This window comes from Microcaecilia unicolor, chromosome 1 (assembly GCF_901765095.1).
Source record: "Microcaecilia unicolor chromosome 1, aMicUni1.1, whole genome shotgun sequence".
NCBI lineage: Eukaryota > Metazoa > Chordata > Amphibia > Gymnophiona > Siphonopidae > Microcaecilia > Microcaecilia unicolor.
In genome coordinates this window covers 603,293,913-603,311,579 of record NC_044031.1, presented here as the reverse complement: position 1 = coordinate 603,311,579, position 17,667 = coordinate 603,293,913, and the positions used below count along the sequence as shown (strand labels likewise).

General features: G+C 43.0%; 1 protein-coding gene across 1 annotated transcript in view; it reads left to right on the top strand.

Annotated features, from left to right (window-relative positions):
- The window catches only part of AGO2 (argonaute RISC catalytic component 2), a 350,472-nt gene that overhangs the window by 327,125 nt on the left and 5,680 nt on the right, over positions 1-17,667 (top strand). The gene's annotated exons all lie outside the window — the stretch shown is intronic.

The window sequence follows — 17,667 nt, the reverse complement described above, 5'->3', positions numbered from 1 at the left end:
AACTGGTCTTTAGTTCCACTGTTATAATTAAGACAAAATACATTTTCTGGGGACAAGCAGGCCTATAATTCTCAGATGGGTAGCGTGGGTCTGGAGCTTGTAACAAGTTTAAAAATAGGACTTTGAGCACAAGACACACTCCAACACTCATGCGTGAGTGCTTTCCTGCCCAAAGCAGGACCAGCAGTTCTCTTTTTTTTTTGTGGTGAGGAGAGGACACATTCTTTATCCACTCCTCACAGCTGGTTTGGACATTTGGTCTTTTTGTGCCTTACTTTTTCTTTTTTTTTTAATACCTCTTTTGGGGTTTATTTTATTCCTTCCCCGTTTTTTTTTACATTATTTTTGCCTTTTTTTCTAAGTTTTCTTTGCTTTACTGCACTCTCTAGGCCGTATTTAGGCCTGAGCTCCGGTCAGGTTTTTCCCTTTTCTGGTGCTCTTCCCTTTTTTTTAGCACCATTGAGTCATTTGATTTGGTCACGGCTGTTTTTCCTTTCATGTCATCGAAGGTTCCCAATGGCTTCAAGCGCTGCACTAAGTGCAACAGGGACTATCTCTGGAAAGGACACCCATTCTTGGTGGCCACAGTGTTTTGGGCCTGATCATACCCCTGCAAATTGTATTCTCTGTCTTTGTATGAAGAAGAGAAAACAGTTGGCCACACAGACTCAGAAAGAAAAGATTTTTGGAGCCAGGTCCAAAGCCTTCACATCAGTGTCGGCATTGATGTCTTCGGCGTTGACATCGGCATTAGGTGCATTGGCTCATATGGCTGCGAGACCCTTGCACACTGGGTGTGACCATGCATCAAGTGGATCTCCACCTGCCTTGACGCCAGCTGCTATGCAGGCCCCCAGGTACCGACTGGCGTCAAACCTGACTCTGAGGCGACGAGAGGACTCGACATTGTCATCTTCAGCACTGGGGAGCATTGATGCCAGTCATCAGAAGAAGCATCGACATCGATCCCCCTCAATGCATGGTGCCAGGAGCTCCGGGGGATCAAGGGTTTCACTAGTCCCCGAAAAGCGTCAATGCCGGGATGACATCTACCCCTCCATACAGGAGGTGCCTATGTGTGGGTCTTCACACAGCCAAGACCAGGCACCCGCTTCAGCCCCGCAGATTCAGCAGCCTGCTTCTACACCGGCACCCCAGCTTTTCCCGTGTCAGCCCTCAATGAGTGCCTCCAGTGAAAAACTGGGAGTCCCCTCTATTGGTCCGTCTCCTTCCCAAGAAGATTGACAGCATGTACTGGATTCAGTCTTCCTCTGGGTTTGATAGGCCCCAGTTGCCTCATCATTTCAAGGTGGTAGAATCCACACTCAAAAGGGCCAGGAGTTCTAGGGACTATGCTTTGGCGCCCCCTGGCAGAGAAGCTAGAATCCTGGATTTTTGGGGGCAGAAGATGTATTAGACATCCATGCTCATGTCCTGTATCAAATTATACCAGCTCTACACAAGTCTGTACTTGCAGTCCTTGGTGCACAGTACGTCTGATTTGGCAAACTCTCTCCCATCAGATCAAGCTGAATCTGTTTGTCAAGCAGCAGAAAGTGTGTCATAAGTTCTTGGCCAGGGACGCCTATTACACTTTTGATGTGGCCTCTAGGCTGTCTGCCCAAAGTGTATTGATGCACAGACTCTCATGGCTGTGTTTCTCTGACTTGGACAGCAGAGATTGGCGGATGCCACTTGCTGGGGGGGATAATCTGTTTGGAGAGAAGTGAAGGAGGTCGCTGACCTCATCAAGAAGCACACTGATACCATCGATTCTCTCTCCCTCCAGGCGCCTTTTGCACCTGCCTCCTCCTCTAGGAGGTTTTTTGGCAAGTCGAAGAGGAGTGCTTATTACTCACAGAGGTGTAAGTATACCCCTTCTCGCCAGCCTCAACAGGCTCAGTCCCAGTGCGCTCATTCTCATCAACAGCGTGCACCTAAGGCCCAAACAGTTCACCAGTCAAAGCAGGGGGCAAGCTTTTCACTGGCTCCAGCAGAGCATAGCCACTGTAAAAGTGACAATCTTGGACAACTTGCCAGTCAGGGGGAGGCTGAGGTTTTACCAAGAAAAATGGCCCCTTGTAACCTCCGACCAGTGGGTTCTTCAAGTAGTCCATCTTGTTTACACCCTGCATTGGCTACAGAGACCATCAGATTGCCCACCAAGAGCACATCACTTCAGCTCTCAGCACAAGCAGGTACTTCCCTTCTCAAGGCCCATGCGGTCAAACCCGTTCCACCATGGGAAGAAGGGAAAGGATTCTATTCTAGGTACTTCCTTGTGCAAAAGAAAACAGGGGGGATATGTGTTATCCTAGATCTAAGGGGCCTGAACAAATTCCTGATCAGAAAAAAGTTCAGGATGGTTTCCCTGGGCACCTTTCCCATGCTTCAGGACAAGGATTGGCTGTGCTCTCTGGACTTAAGGGATGCTTATACTCATATCCCAGTACTTCCAGCTCACAGGAAGTATCTTCAGTTTCGGCTGAGGACACATCACTTCCAATATCACGTGTTGCCTTTTGGCTTTGTGTTGGCTCCCAGGGTTTTCACCAAGTGGCTTACAGTAGTCGCAGCATTGCTACACAGACTGGGAGTCCATGTATACCCCTATCTCAACGACTGGGTGGTGAAGAGCATGTCACAGGATGGTGTTTCCATGTGGAGGATTATTCGGGTGTTAGAGCTACTAGGGTTCATTTTAAACTACCCTCAAGTCCCATCTGCTCCCTGTCCAGGGGTTGGAGTTCATTGGAACCCTGCTAGACATTCAGCTGGCTTGGGCTTTTCTCCCTGTGGTGCAGGCAGACATTCTTGTCGCCCTCGCCACTTGAGTCTGAGCAGCTCAGCAGGTCACATCATGGCAGATGTTGAGGTTGTTGGGCCACATGGCCTCTACTGTTCATGTGACACCCATGGAATGTCTTCACATCAGAACTGCCCAGTGGACCCTAGCTTCCCAGTGATGTCAGGCCACGAGGAACCTAGAGGATGTCATCTGAGTTCGGCCAGAGCTGGTTCAGTCCCTACTCTGGTGGACATTTCGATCCAGTTTGACTCTGGGACTCCCATTCCAAACTCCACAGCCCAGAAACGTGTTGACAATGGATGCATCCCACCTAGGATGGAGAGCTAATTTAGACAGGCTTCACATTCAAGGTGTTCGGTCATCCAGGATACAGATCTCCAAATCAACCTTCTGGAGTTCCGGGTGATCTGGAACGCTCTAAAGGCTTTCAGGGATCAGCTAAACAACAAATTGTACACTTTCAAACAGACAATCAGGTTGCTATGTACTACATGAACAAGCAGGGGGCCACTGGATCATGCTGTCTGTGTCAGGAGGCTGTCTAGATGTGGTGTTGGGTGCACCAGCTCAGGATGCTCCTCAAGGTCACTTACCTTGGGCAAATTGGATGGACCATACAAGTCTTTATCTGCCGTCTTAGACTATGTTACCTGGTGGGAAAATTCAACAGCATGGCCGACAGACTGAACAGGGTCATGCAACCGTATGAGTGGTCCCTCAGCATGGGCGTTGCCCACAAGATCTTCCAAGTGTGGAGCTCCCCCTTGGTGGATCTCTTTGCCACTCAGTCTAATCACAAAGTCCCTCAGTTCTGTTCCAGGTTCAAGACAGACTAGTGTCAGATGCCTTCCTCCTTCATTGGGGGACAAGACTTCTATATGCGTATCCTCCCATTCCTCTTGTGGGGAAAACTTTGGTGAAACTCCAGCAGGACTTCAGGACCATGATCTTGATTGCTCCCTATTGGCCTCGGCAGATCTGGTTCCCTCATCTTCTGGAGTTGTCCTCCAAAGAACCATGGAGATTGGAGTGTTTTCCAGTCCACTAAAGCAAGGAACCTGTAGAATTCAACTTCATAAATCACAATAAACTTCTACAATACTATTCTGTATCCCAAGCAATGTCATGCAATTTTATAACAAAAAAAGTGGAGAAACAAGACTTCAGTATGAAAAAGAGACACACCTATTTGTAAGGCATAATCTTCATAAATGTAGGAGGCTCTTCGTAATCATCATTAGTCATAAAAAAACTCCACTTATTATTATTTCAAAATTCATCAAAATGACATAAAGCCTTTTCAAGATATGGAATAAGCTTAGAAAAGTATACAAAAAATGTTGCCCACAAACATGCAAAATATTTAACTTGGAAAACACAGTCTGTCATCCATCTTGAAGTAATGCATTCAAATTGAAACTTTGCCAATCCTCATCTTGCAGAACAAGGGATCTCTTCTACATCCCAACATCCATTCTCTGGCTCTCGCAGCCTGAATGTTGAGAGCTTAGAATTTGCTTCCTTGCATCTTCCTGAGGGTGTCTCCAGGATCTTACTGGCTTCCAGAAAAGATTCCATTAAGAGGTGTTACTCTTTCAAGTGCAGGAGGTTTGCCATCTGGTGTGAGGGCAAGGCCTAGATCAGACCCTACATAGACCCTGCTTGAATACCTTCTTCACCTCTCCGAGTCTGGCCTCAAGACCAACTCCATAAGAGTTTGCCTCAGTGCAATTAGTGCTAATCATCAATGTGTAGAGGTTAAGCCCATCTCTGGACAGCCTCTAATTCGCCCTCTGTCAAACCTCCATCTGTGTCATGGTGAACGTCGTTCTCACCCAGCTGACAAAAGCTCCTTTTGAGCCACTTGATTCTTGTCATCTGAAGTACTTGACCTGGAAGGCCATATTTTTGATGGCTGTTAAATTCAGCTCACAGAGTCAGTGAGCCTCAGGCCTTAGTGGCAGATGCACCTTATATGAAGTTTCATCATAACAGAGTAGTCTCCGCGCACAACCTAAGTTCCTACCTAAGGTTTGTTTGGGCCTGTTGGTGTTGGGTCTCAGAACCAACAACCTGACACCCTTCCCATACAAATTCCCCAACTGATTTCTTAGACCCTCCGGCCTGGTAAGTACCAAAAACATTTATGCAAGAGAAGCTTCTCACATTTACCAAAATTTATTCTTACCCAAGAACATGAAAAATAAGAAAGTTAGGAGTAGCACATAAGAAGCAGGGCGGTGGAGGAACATAAAAAAGGGGGAAGCCATGGAGATGGTCGCATATTCCTTAATCTATTGAGATAGACTGAGGAAGATTTTCATCGACCCCCCTCTTGTTCCAGACCAGGCAGTTATATAGGCTGTAGTACAAAGAACTGGTTCTCAGGAACACATCATACGTCATGCAGGATATGCCATTTGTTTCTTACAATTGCCCACATAAAAATGTATATTGCATTTCTTTAAAAGTTACATCTTCAGCACATCCTCAATAAAAGCAATCTTTACTTCAAAGGATTCAGGACTCAGTTCCCATGACCCCCGACCCCCCCCCTGCAATAGCATTTTCCTATCCCGTCCTAACTGCAGGATTTCTGTCTCTCTCCTCTGTCAGCCCCGCCCCCTTGTCACCTGGAACTTCCTTCTGCATCCCAAAAGTCTCTCAACGGCTAATTGAACAGCTCATCGTAAACAGTGAATGGCAATAACTCATTGTCTTTCAATTGCCTGCTCAGAGGAAGGTAGGGAGGAGGTGTGGGGTACTTGCTCCACACCCTGCCTACTCAATATTATTGTAATGTACAGAAAAAAAAAAGAAGTCTCCACTTCTCATCATCTGTATATTAATTCTTAGATATTAGATATTTAGCAGTACTGAAACTGCTTGGTCTAGGCCTTCATAAGTACAAAGTACACCTCCACCAACATCTCCCCACCCCCCCCCCCCCCCCCCCCCCCCCCCCGGAAAAAGAGAAGACTGATTCGTTTTTCAGTGTTCAGCCAAAGGAGACAAGAAAGGGTGCAGAGTTCTTCAAGCTGAACTTACTACAAGTAAACAAAAGGGGCAAATAGTGGCTGGAGAGGAGGAGAGAGAGAGAATGATACTAAAAAGTATGCAAACCTGTGTCTAGTAACCAGGAGGAGAAATGAAATACAAGCAGAGGGAACTGGTGTCTCAGTATAAGAACTTCGTGGGGCATAGTTATGTGAAGTATTTGCTGACATAAAAAGAATTTTAGGTGGAGTGCATAATTTGTGAAAACGGGGAGATGGAAGCAAGCAAACAAACAAACAACGAGATAGGATTAATAGAACAATAAAGCATAACAGTCCAATAGAAAGAGATCTGAAGGTACCACCTAAATTAGAGAACCAAGAGGTGAAAATATCCCTCCCGGACATGTCTAATAAGCCCTTGTAAGTGTCTGCACCAACATGAGTAACAGCTAACATGTCTTGTACAGCATTAACTACAAGAGTTTAAAAGGGTACAACATGTGGAAGAATTAATTACACCACATACGCCTCCCAGTGTGCACAAGGCGCATATCTACCATGAAGCGCGTGTCAGTAACATATCGAATGATATCATCAATTTGGGTTTTGTAAAGTTGGAAGGGCCTTACTCTGATGGTGTGCAGTGATTTCTACCACAACCTGCAAACGCCTAATAGCTGCACTATACTCAGCAGCAAGAGCAGAGGGTCCAAATGGCAGCCAGACTGTGGAAGAAAGCGCATCATGAACTTGTTTAGACAATGGGGAAGTAGTGTTTACATACTCAAGTTCAAGGGTAAAGGATAATTCCCTATCCTCAGAGGAAGGCATAGCTGAAGGAGTGTATCTGCGCACTCTGGCATGGACAGGAATTGGATTAACTTTGGTATATGAAACAAACGGCAGAAGTTGGGCCAAATAGCAAGTACCTTTCCATTTCGGGGGGTAAGGCCTGGTAGGTCCAAGAACCACAAACCCAATAGTGTCCCACTAAAGCCTCTAATCCCTCCGGGAAGGGGAGTTGGGGATCATAACCTAGCGTGTGCATTAGCTGCATAGACAATGCAACAGATGTGCATTTATTCCAGAATTTACAGAATAAATTGTAAGGACCATAGAAAGGCCAAGGGTTACCAGTACGGACATTGTGCATATTAGAGGCTGCCAAGCGGGCAGTGAGGGGGTCTAGGTAACTGGAAAAGAAAGAGTGATTAAGAGAGGCCTGAGACTGCCACGTCCCATTAGGAAGAAGGTGCATCAGACAGACGGAAGCGTCAGTATTGCCCAGAGCAGGGCCTGAGCCATTGTTGGTAAAGCAGAAAGGAATGGGGGTAGTTGGATCAAACAGGACAGGGAAAGAAGCAGAAGAGAACAAATTAAAGGAAGACCACAACTGAGCATGTTCATACACTGAACCACTATAACATGACATAGAGTGTAAGTAGGGAAAACATCTGTAGAGAGAAAACAAGTTAAATTATCAGAGATGGACTAGGAGATGGGGATGGCCAAGTTAGAGCTAGGCACTAAGAGTGCATAGCCCACGCAATCAGAGAGATGCGCAGAACTGGTCAGGTATGGGATTTACAGGACATTTTTCCCAAAAGTAGGGCAACAGAAAGGAAACAGAAAGGATAGCAAAAGTGAAAGATAAAGGTGAGAATACATGACAGGGGTAGAGGATAATTTGCATATTCTTTTTTCTCACATTAGAGGTAACAAAATGCAAGACCAGTGAGTGTCCAGAAATTTAAATGTAGCATGAGGGGCTATGCAAGGGAGGTCCACACAGAAATAAATAAAACACAGGGCAAAAGAGAGACAAAAAGGAATGTAGCTACCAGAAAATAAAACCTCAACTGATTCACAGAATATTGTATCTTAAGAAATACAAAATCAGACAAAATAGTACTGAGAAGAAAAAGGCAATGATAATTTGAATAAGTCCACAAAGAGCAAATAACATTCTGCAGCAGTAGTGTATAGAGTATTTGGTGTAAATGTCCAAAATGTGTAAGATCAGTCTGGTGCAGGCTGTGCATCGTGGAAAGGTGGTAGCAAGCATCAGCGTTTTGAGTCTGGACAGCAAAAGGAGTGGACTTGCAGACTTTCAGTGGACCCTTAAACCAAGGCCAGTCCATAGGCAGGGTCGGTGGTTTCTCAGGTAGGCCCGATCCGCAAGTTGGTAGCAACAAATTGGCACCAGTGGCAAGTCTGGCTCTGGTGGGTATTATTGAGAAATAAAGAGACATCATCAGTATTCTGAAAGACAGAGAAAAAGTGGGGCAAAGATATCCAGGTAAAAATAATCTTTAAGGAAAAGTATACTTTGGAAAGAGAGACAAAATTCTGTACTGAATGTGGGGGGAAAAAGTTACACTCTGCCTGTAGTTAATGTACTAAAATGTTGATTAGTGACAGAACACAAGTAGTTAATGTGTTTAGTAGGGCATTCAAAAGAGAACACTTTTTTGTTAAATTTTACACACAACCAATATATATTCAGGAGAGAAACTATTTGTACATACTGATTGTGCTACCCACAAAATTAAAAAAAGATCAGAAATGGTCACTTATACTGAATGTATCTGATGGGTCCCACAAAAACACACACAAACAGACAAAAGACAGAGTTTGAAGAGGCCAAATATATCAGATCTGTCTTGTTGGATTCAGTAGTGGACTTAATCTGCAAGTAAACACAGTATTATACAAAATAAAAATTATGTATGGTATCCAAGTGGATTACCAAAACAATTTCTGCGAGCCGTTCCAGAAACAGAAAAGGCACAGGCATTACTTTTTAAATGCTCCTTAGAAAATCTTTTACCTCTGCAGCTCTTTGGAGCGCATTCAAATAAAATTAAAAGGCAGAAAATATTTCTTTATATTAAAATTATCTGGATGGCATGTATGAATGAAACCCTGATTCTATAAAAATCCTAAATTTGTAATTTGAAGTCTGAAAGAGAAAAAAGACACTCAGAAATTAATTCACAAGGTCACATATCTCCACTGTTCTGGCTTTTTCATTCTTAAGACACTCATTCACAGATTCCTTCATACTTTCTCTGAGTAAGCAGGGAAAACCACCATTTCTTCCAAAGTTGGTATATGAGCAGCAGTATGCAAAATCCCTGTGAACCAGAAATAAAAAAAACAAGCTGCACAAGTCTGGTGACTGAACAACAAATCATTCAATTGGTTCCCCTTAGTTTTCCCTAAAGTACCTCTATCTTGTGGTTGGGATGCGGGGCTAGTGCTGGGCAGACTTCTACGGTCTGTGCCCTGAAATGGCAGATACAAATCAAGGTCAGGTATACACATAAAGTAGTACATATGAGTTTATCTTGTTGGGCAGTGTCACGTCTGTGGTCGTGACCCCTCTCAAGCTTACCTTATTTCTGGCAGTCAGCTTCTAAGCAGGCTTTTGTCTGTTCTTCTAGTTAGCTCTGTCTCTGTGTGCTGGCTGCTTCCAGCATGGCTCTGATTGCTCCACTGTGCTGCACCTGTGTATGTTGAGCCTCTCTGTGCTTCAGTATGCTTTCTGACTGCTTCTTGGTTTGTGCTCCTCTCGCCCTCTGGTGGCCAGTACCGGTGGCTGCCATAGATTGTCTTGCTGTCCCTACCCGTTCCAGGCTTCAGCCTAGTCTGGTCCGGATCTTCCAGGCTGCCAGACTTGTCTTTCTTGTTTGTGCCTGAACAGCACCCGTAGTTGCCTTGAGATTGCTGCAGCTGAGCCTCAGGTGCTGATGGGCTTTATTAATCACCTAGAAACTTCTGTGTTTGCCTTTGCATCGCCTAAGGCCCTGGTTTGCTGGTGCTTGTTGCACTTCTGCCTAGTTTGGTTTTTATTCTAGTGCCTTGTCTGATTCTAGTTAGTCTGTGTGTAGTGTATCTTAGGGTTATTGTTTGTTTCCTAGTCTTGTTCCTTGCTTGTCTTTTTGTGTTTGGTTTCTGTTTGTCTGTGTTCCTTGTTCAGAGGCTGCCTGGCAGCTTTCAGTTCTGTCTCTTGTCTGTCAGTGTTTGTTCCCTGTTTCTGTGGCTTCTTGCAGCTTTCAGTTCCCGTCCTTTAGCTTGTCCATTCCCTGCCTTGTGTGGTATTGTCTGTCTGTGAGTCCTATCCCAGTTTCCTGCCTTGCTGTCCATGTATATTCCTTTCCCCTCTGATCCTCAGTCCCTCTTCAGCCTAGTTGGTTTCCAGTTCCTGCCCTGTCCTGTAAGTCCTGCCGGCCGCCTGCAGCCAGGGGCTCAACTCCTGGGGAAGGGCGGCCAAATGCAGGTGAAGTCTAGCTGTCCCTGTCTGAATTCTGCCTTGCCTCTGGTGTGGGATGGTTTTGCCTGCCGCTGCGCTTCTCGGCAGTGGCCCAAGGGCTCACGAACCTACTGTCTGCCTTGAAAACATGACAGGCAGACTGGATGGGACCGTACAGGTCTTTCTCTGTTGTCATCTACTATGTTACTATGTATGAAATCAGTGTCTTACTATGTATGAAATCAGTCTCTTGCTGTCTCTCTCAGAGCCTTCTATCCTCCAGCAAGTCTTCTGGTCTTCTCCTCTTCAGTCCAACGTTAGCATCCCATCTGGGTCAGATGATACCTATGGACCAATTACAACTGGTGTAATAATGTCCCCAAATTCATGGTCATGAAGAGAGGCTTTGTAATTAGCAAAGAAAATGTTATCAGACGGCATGCAAACCTCCCTGACGGATCCCATACTCCTGGAGCCATCAGTGTCTCTCTCCTCCGTTCTTCCCAAGAGATAACTGGGGCTAGTTTGCAGTAAACAACATTGTGTCCTTGGATGAAGTCATCTTGATATTGTTTATAGTGTAGTCTGTTCTCACATGGCCCCCTCTGACAACCTAGTATCAGTGAGGGCTGTAATTATGTGGGAATTATTTCTCTGATATATCTACTTACCATAAGAAATATACAATTTGGAAATGTGGGGCAAATAGGGTTTCTACCTCCTTACACCCACACAAGATACAGTGGACCAGCCACCCCCAAGATATGGGGTGTCAGAAAAGACAGAAGCTATTTTCCTTCTAGAGGGATAGTCTTTATTCCAATATAGATGGTAACAAAGCAATCAGGCAATAGAGCAATTAGGCAATAAAGCAATTTAGACGAAGCAATCAGGCAGGGTAATTAGACAAAGTAATCAGGGAAATTAGTTACAGTAATCTGACAAAGTAATTAGGTCGTAACAAATGGCAGCATTTGTTACAAGACGAAGAGATATCACTGTGGTGAAGACGCACTCACTGTTGATGATCTCTGCCTCTGTCTAATACAGCACAGCAGTGCCTTATATACAATGGCTTGAGCATCAATCCCCCTCCCAACTTGCAATTTCAGCTGATTTCTGTGTTACTCAGCTAATTTCTGTCTTACTTTGTTTACATAAAATGGAAAAACACTATCTAAATGTTATAGCACACAGAACATTTGTTTATAGAACACAGCATTTCCAAGGTTTCTTTTACTGAAGATTGTAATTGCCATTTTGTTACAGGAATTTCCCTAGCACCCACGTTTATCATAGTGTTATCTAAATCCTCAACACTTCTTCGCCTTCAAACCTTGTGAAGTAGTCTCAGTGGCACCGACTCTGTCAGGGAGGGGGGAAGAGTGCTCTTAAGAGTCAGCATGACCTGGATCGTTACTTGAGACCCCAGGGAGTTACTCATGATGGCGGAACGCTGCCAGTCGGAAACGCCGGCGAATTGGAGATTTCGGCGCTCCCTGGCCTTGAAGTCACTCTGAGCCCCGCCGAGCGCACCCCTCCTCCACAACCGCTTGGCGCCAGTTCATTCCTCGAGGATTCGACAGGGTCCACCCCGGAAGAGGGCAGGGGCCCAGAAGAACGCCGAATGGAAGCTGTTTTTACATCTGGAGCTGGACTGGAGGGCAGTATGCCCATGGAAACGCCGCGGATTGAGGAGAGAAACTCTGAGGAACGGAGTGCCACATCTGAGCAAACTGTAAGATTTGAAATTCCTTTAGAACTCCTGGTCAAACCCCAGGAGGTTACATTAGAAGCTTTGTGGGATTTGGTTTCTAACCTAGGACAGTTATTCCTAAAACAGTCTAATGAGGTATTACCTAAATTAAAAACCTTGGAAAAAGATCTACAAAAGAAAGAAGAGCAGATAAAAGACTTGAATGATAAAGTTGTTAAAATGGATCAAAGGATTATGAAATTTGAAACAGTACAATCTACTATGATTAAAGACTTGACGAGCCTAAGGGTTAAAATGGAAATCTTTGACAATTATACTAAAAATTGTAACCTCAGATTCGTCAATTTTCCTAAACTTCAGAATGTTGCTCCTATGGAAATGTTGAAGCGCTATATGCGCGAAATACTATTAATTCCTGAACAAAATTTACCACCAATGACTATGGCTTATTATATCCCTGGGAAAGACCTAAATCAACCCGAAGCTCCATTAGATGTCTCACTTTTGTTAGAGACTTCGGATATTGATTTAGCGACTGCAGCCACATTAGTGGCAACGGTCGCATTGTTACCAGACAAGAGTTGGATTTTTCGTCTATTTTTTCGTAACAAAGATAAACCTTTTTTAGGTTTTAAAATATTATTATTTCCGGATGTCTCTAAGGAGACAAGAAGACGGAGGAAACAATTCTTGCTCTTTAAGCCGGAGATTCTGCACTTGGGGGGTACCTTTTTTTTAAGATACCCCTGCAAGTGCATAATAAGGGTTAGAGAAAAAAAATATGTATTTACAGAACCTGCTCATGTGTCGGCACTTATAGCCTCAGTAAAAGTGGAAAAGCGCTAAATATATAAAATAACTCTGCCTAGTTGAATTAGTATGTCTTCCGATATCTATTTTCCTTGTAATGTTTTTTCTCCTTTTGTTTTCCGAAATCTTGGATCTGAATTTATGGACTTGAGTATTGTTTTCTTTTGAAAACGTGAGGAATTCACCTTTTCCTTTATTATAATGATTGAGTATGTTATTGTTAAATGGATACTATCCTGAACAAGAATTTTGCTTGTAATATATTTAATAATATGAATAAATAAAAAATAAAAAAAAAAAAGAGTCAGCATGACCTAGAATTCACAGTTTCAGCAGAAAGTATAGGAATAAGGGCTCTGGCTACACAGAATGCTGAAGTCAGAGCTTTTAGCCAGAAAGATGTAGCTATCAGGCTTCTTAAGTTTGAGCCTTTAGACATGCAGTTCATGGGTCATAATCTGACTTGTCAGTGTCGGAAAAAAGCAAATCAATTCATTCCCCTCTTGATGATTGAGAAATCATCACCTGTACAGATAATTACACAGGGTGCCCATTCGATGTCCATCGATGCAGGGTACAACAGTTTGAAAATGAAGGAACCCAAACTAAACCTATCTATGCTTGGGGAGCTGAAATAAGCTCTAACAGGAGAAACCCTTGTAACAAATAAACGGCTGAACCTGGAAAAATGCTTAGGATAAATTTAAACATTACATTCAATTTCATAAAGACAAGATTCAAAATTGGTGAAACTTATACAAAAAAACCATGAAAATACGCAGAAAATATAAAAAAGCCAAAAAAATGTATAAAAGAATATATATATATATATGTCTTCCCTAAAAAAGGAGGTATACTTGCGTTACAGGCGGTGAATGTTCTAACTAAAATGAATAAGGTCAACAGCAGGAGACCTGCACAACATTTAAGGAAGAAGTATATTTTGTCTTGTAGCAGTAACAAGAAGTTTGAAAACAAGCCTGCAAGCACAGGGAATAATGCAACAGACAAAGCAAAAACTAAAATGACAACCAAAATGGAGGTAAAAATAGACATAAAAAAGGTTTTCCAGTTACCAAAGGTTGTATCCCACCATTGGTAGCTAATTCGTTGGCTAAAGCAGAAAGGCCTTGCAATGCCTTCATAACAGAACCAGCAGGGTCAGTATTATTGGGAATAAAAGTACAACAATGACTATGAAGTACAATACAAACACCACCATCTTTGGCAAGCATTTGGTCAAGAACAAATCTATTTTCCCAAGCTACTCGACTAGTGACCAAGTTGGGCTGCCAAGCCTTGAATGGCATTCCTAGTAAAGTTTATGAATCTTTGTTGATTATAATAAATGTAATTAATCCAATCAACAGTATGCCCAACAATAATGTTCCTTTGTAGGCAAGCTGGTTTCTGATGGTTACAGATGTATTCAGGCCACAGGCTGTAGAATCCATATTGTTGTAAAAGAATGTTTCAGACTTGTATAGGCCCCAGACCAGCAAAGGTGAGATTGCAGATAAATATTCCTACAGAACCCATGGTTCTGAGGATTGCATAAGTGGAGGAATAGCCTAGTGGTTAGTGCTGCAGTCTTTGATCCTGGGGAACTGGGTTTGATTCCCACTGCAGCTCCTTGTGACTCTGGGCAAGTCACTTAACCCTCCATTGCCCCGGGTACAAATAAGTACCTGTATATACTATGTAAACCACCTGTGAATGTAGTTGTAAAACCCACAGAAAGATGGTTTATCAAGTCCCACTCCCTCCCTTTCCCTTTCTATTTCATCTCTATGAAACTTTAGGAGTTACTAGCTCCCCTTGGTATTTATTTTTCCTTTTTCTCCTGGGAAGAGGTTTGAATTACAGGTATCTGGTTAAGTGGGGTTTGGGGGAGGGAGGGTGTTTAACATGGAGGCTCTAAGGGTTGGGCCAGTGGTTTTTGAAGGCATTGGGGTTAGGGGGAGGATGGGTGTTGGGGGAGGGAGAATGAGAGGAGTCTAGAGCTGGAATCTCGTGTATGGGGGTAGGTTTTTTGTATTGTTTCTTTCTATATTGCTGGTATTTTTCTTTTGGAATGCTATTTTTCTTTGGGCTTTACTTTTGTGGGGCACTGTGTGGAGGCTAGTGGCTGAGACGGTCTTCCCTTTGGTACATATTATTGTGCTGGTTGGTCCAGATATTAACTGTTATTTAACTGAAGGTTTTTACTTGGAATAAGAGAGTTGCACAGGGACAGAAATGCAATCTGTCCCCGCTGGAATCTAACCCGTCCCTGCGGGAAGCTAGCCCATCCCCATCACAAGTAATAGCTTCCTTCCCAGCTCGCCAAGCCATTTCCATGCCGCAGTCACCTTAAACCCCCCCCCCACCCCCTCAAGAAAGCCAGATTCTATGATCAGTAAAAATACTAGTAAAAGTAACATAAATCATTTTCTTCCATACTCTGCTAAGACAGGAGATGTACAGATCAGCACAGGACCCAAAGCAGTCCAAATTCCTAAACAAGTGAAGTCAGAAACAACATAGTTTATACCTGATTGTTCAACCACCCTTAGGATTGCAACTTGCTTCTCACAGGTCTCCCACTTAGCCATCTCTCTCCTCTTCAATTTGTTCAAAATTCTGCTGCACGACTAATATTCCGCCAGGGTCGTTATGCTCATATTAGCCCTCTCCTCAAGTCACTTCACTGGCTTCCTATCTGTTTCTGCATACAGTTCAAACTTCTCTTAGTGACCTATAAGTGCATTCACTCTGCAGCTCCTCAGTACCTCTCCACTCTCATCTCTCCCTGCATTCCTCCACGGAAACTCCGTTCACTGGTAAATCTCTCTTATCTGCACCCTTCTCCTCCACCGCTAACTCCAGACTCCATTCCTTTTATCTTGCTGCACCATATGCCTGGAATAGACTTCCTGAGCCAGTATGTCAAGCTCCATCTCTGGCCGTCTTCAAATCTAAGCTAAAAGCCCACCTTTTTGATGCTGCTTTTAACTCCTAACCCTTATTCACTTGTTCAGAACCCTTATTTTATCATCCTCATCTTAATATTCCCTTATCTCTTGTTTGTCCTGTTTGTCCTAATTAGATTGTAAGCTCTGTAGAGCAGGGACTGTCTCTTCATGTTCAAGTGTACAGTGCTGCGTACGTCTAGTAGCGCTATAGAAATGATAAGTAGTAGTAGGATTCACCTTTGAGATTAAAATGCAAAACCAAGTACATGTAAGGACTGGATAAATGAATTAAAACAAAGTTTAAATCAAATGCCCTTAATATGTAATACTTGATGCAATATTCACATAGAAAGCAGCCTGAGGCAACAGATTTATTTTATTCTGAACATATTTAACTTTGTATGAACTTGGCAGCTAACAGTGTTCTGAACTGGACAATGTTGGCACATTTAGACTGATGCTGGACGAAACTTCTGCATGAAGGAAGCCTTTCTTTAATTATTCAATACTTTTCTGTGAAAAAGTAGTAATAAAAAAGGCAAGTGCATTTTTATAATATACCACTTCAATTCACAAAACAAAAGGAGCAAGTTCCCACATGCCATCTTTTTCTTTAGATGTAGGCACGGGGAAAAATAAAAAGATTTAAAATGCTCCCAGGTTTCAACTTCATGTTTAAATTGGGATATAAATGTCATAAATAAGTAAATAGAAATTCTGAATGTTGAGCACCTGATTCTCATAACATCTTGTTTGTTTTAGTGGCCCTTTACCAGGAGAAAAAAAATACCTGCATGAATATAACACAAGCTACAGTGTTCCTATAACCAGCCCCTCCAAATAACACACTGATTGCTACTCTACCTATGAAAAGTTATTCCATCATGGTATTCAAAGCCGATGAGTCAGAGAAACTGAATGAAATCTCTATAAACCTGGAGGATGTAATGGAGCAATTTGACAAATTGAAGAGTAGCAAATCTCCTGGACCGGATGGTATTCTTCCCAGAGTACTGATAGAATTGAAAAATGAACTTGTGGAACTATTATTAGTAATATGTAATATATCTTTAAAATCAAGCATGGTACTGGAAGATTGGAGGGTGGCCAATGTAACGCCGATTTTTTTAAAAAAGGTTCCAGAGGAGATCCGGAAAATTATAGACTGGTGAGCCTGACGTCGGTGCCGTGCAAAATGGTAGAGACTATTATAAATAACAAAATTACAGAGCATATTCATGATTCATGAGACAAAGCCAACATGGATTTAGTGAAGGGAAATCTTGCCTCACTAATCCATTACATTTCTTTGAAGGAGTGAACAAACATGGATAAAGGTGAGCCGGTTGATATTGTGTATCTGGATTTTCAAAAGACGTTTGAAAAAGTACCTCATGAATGACTCCAGAAGAAATTGGAGAGTCATGGGATAGGAGGTAGTGTCTTACTGTGGATTAAAAACTGGTTCAAAGATAGAAAACAGAGAGTAGGGTTAAACGGTCAGTATTCTCAATGGAGAAGGGTAGATAGTCGGGTTCCCCAGGGTTTGTGCTGGGACCACTGCTTTTTAACATATTTATAAATGATCTAGAGATGGGAATAACTAGTGAGGTAATTACATTTGCTGACGATACAAAGTTATTCAAAGTTGTTAAATCACAAAAGGGTTGTGAAAAATTACAAGAAGACCTTACAAGACTGGGTGTCTAAATGGCAGATGACGTTTAATGTGAGTAAGTGCAAAGTGATGCATGTGGGAAAGAGGAGCCCGAATTTTAGCTACATAATGCAAGGTTCCACGTTAAGAGTCACCAACCAGTTACTACTTATGGCTCCAGTACACTTTTTCTTCTTGGTACTGTCCCTTCCTAATCTGTTTCTCCATTTGAAACCACTATACACTGCAGGAACACATTGTCCACCCTCTGTATTCATCATCTCACCATCTCTTTTTTTCCTCTTCCTTTTTCTCAGCTCTGTCTTCAACGTTTCCTTCCTTCTATTCATCCATCTCCTTTCTATCTGAGTACATCTCGCCTTCGTCGCTGTCGTCATACCTCTCCTACTCTTCTCCGTACTCTCTTGCTCCTTCTCCTGCTCTCCGCTGGGGACATTAATCCCAA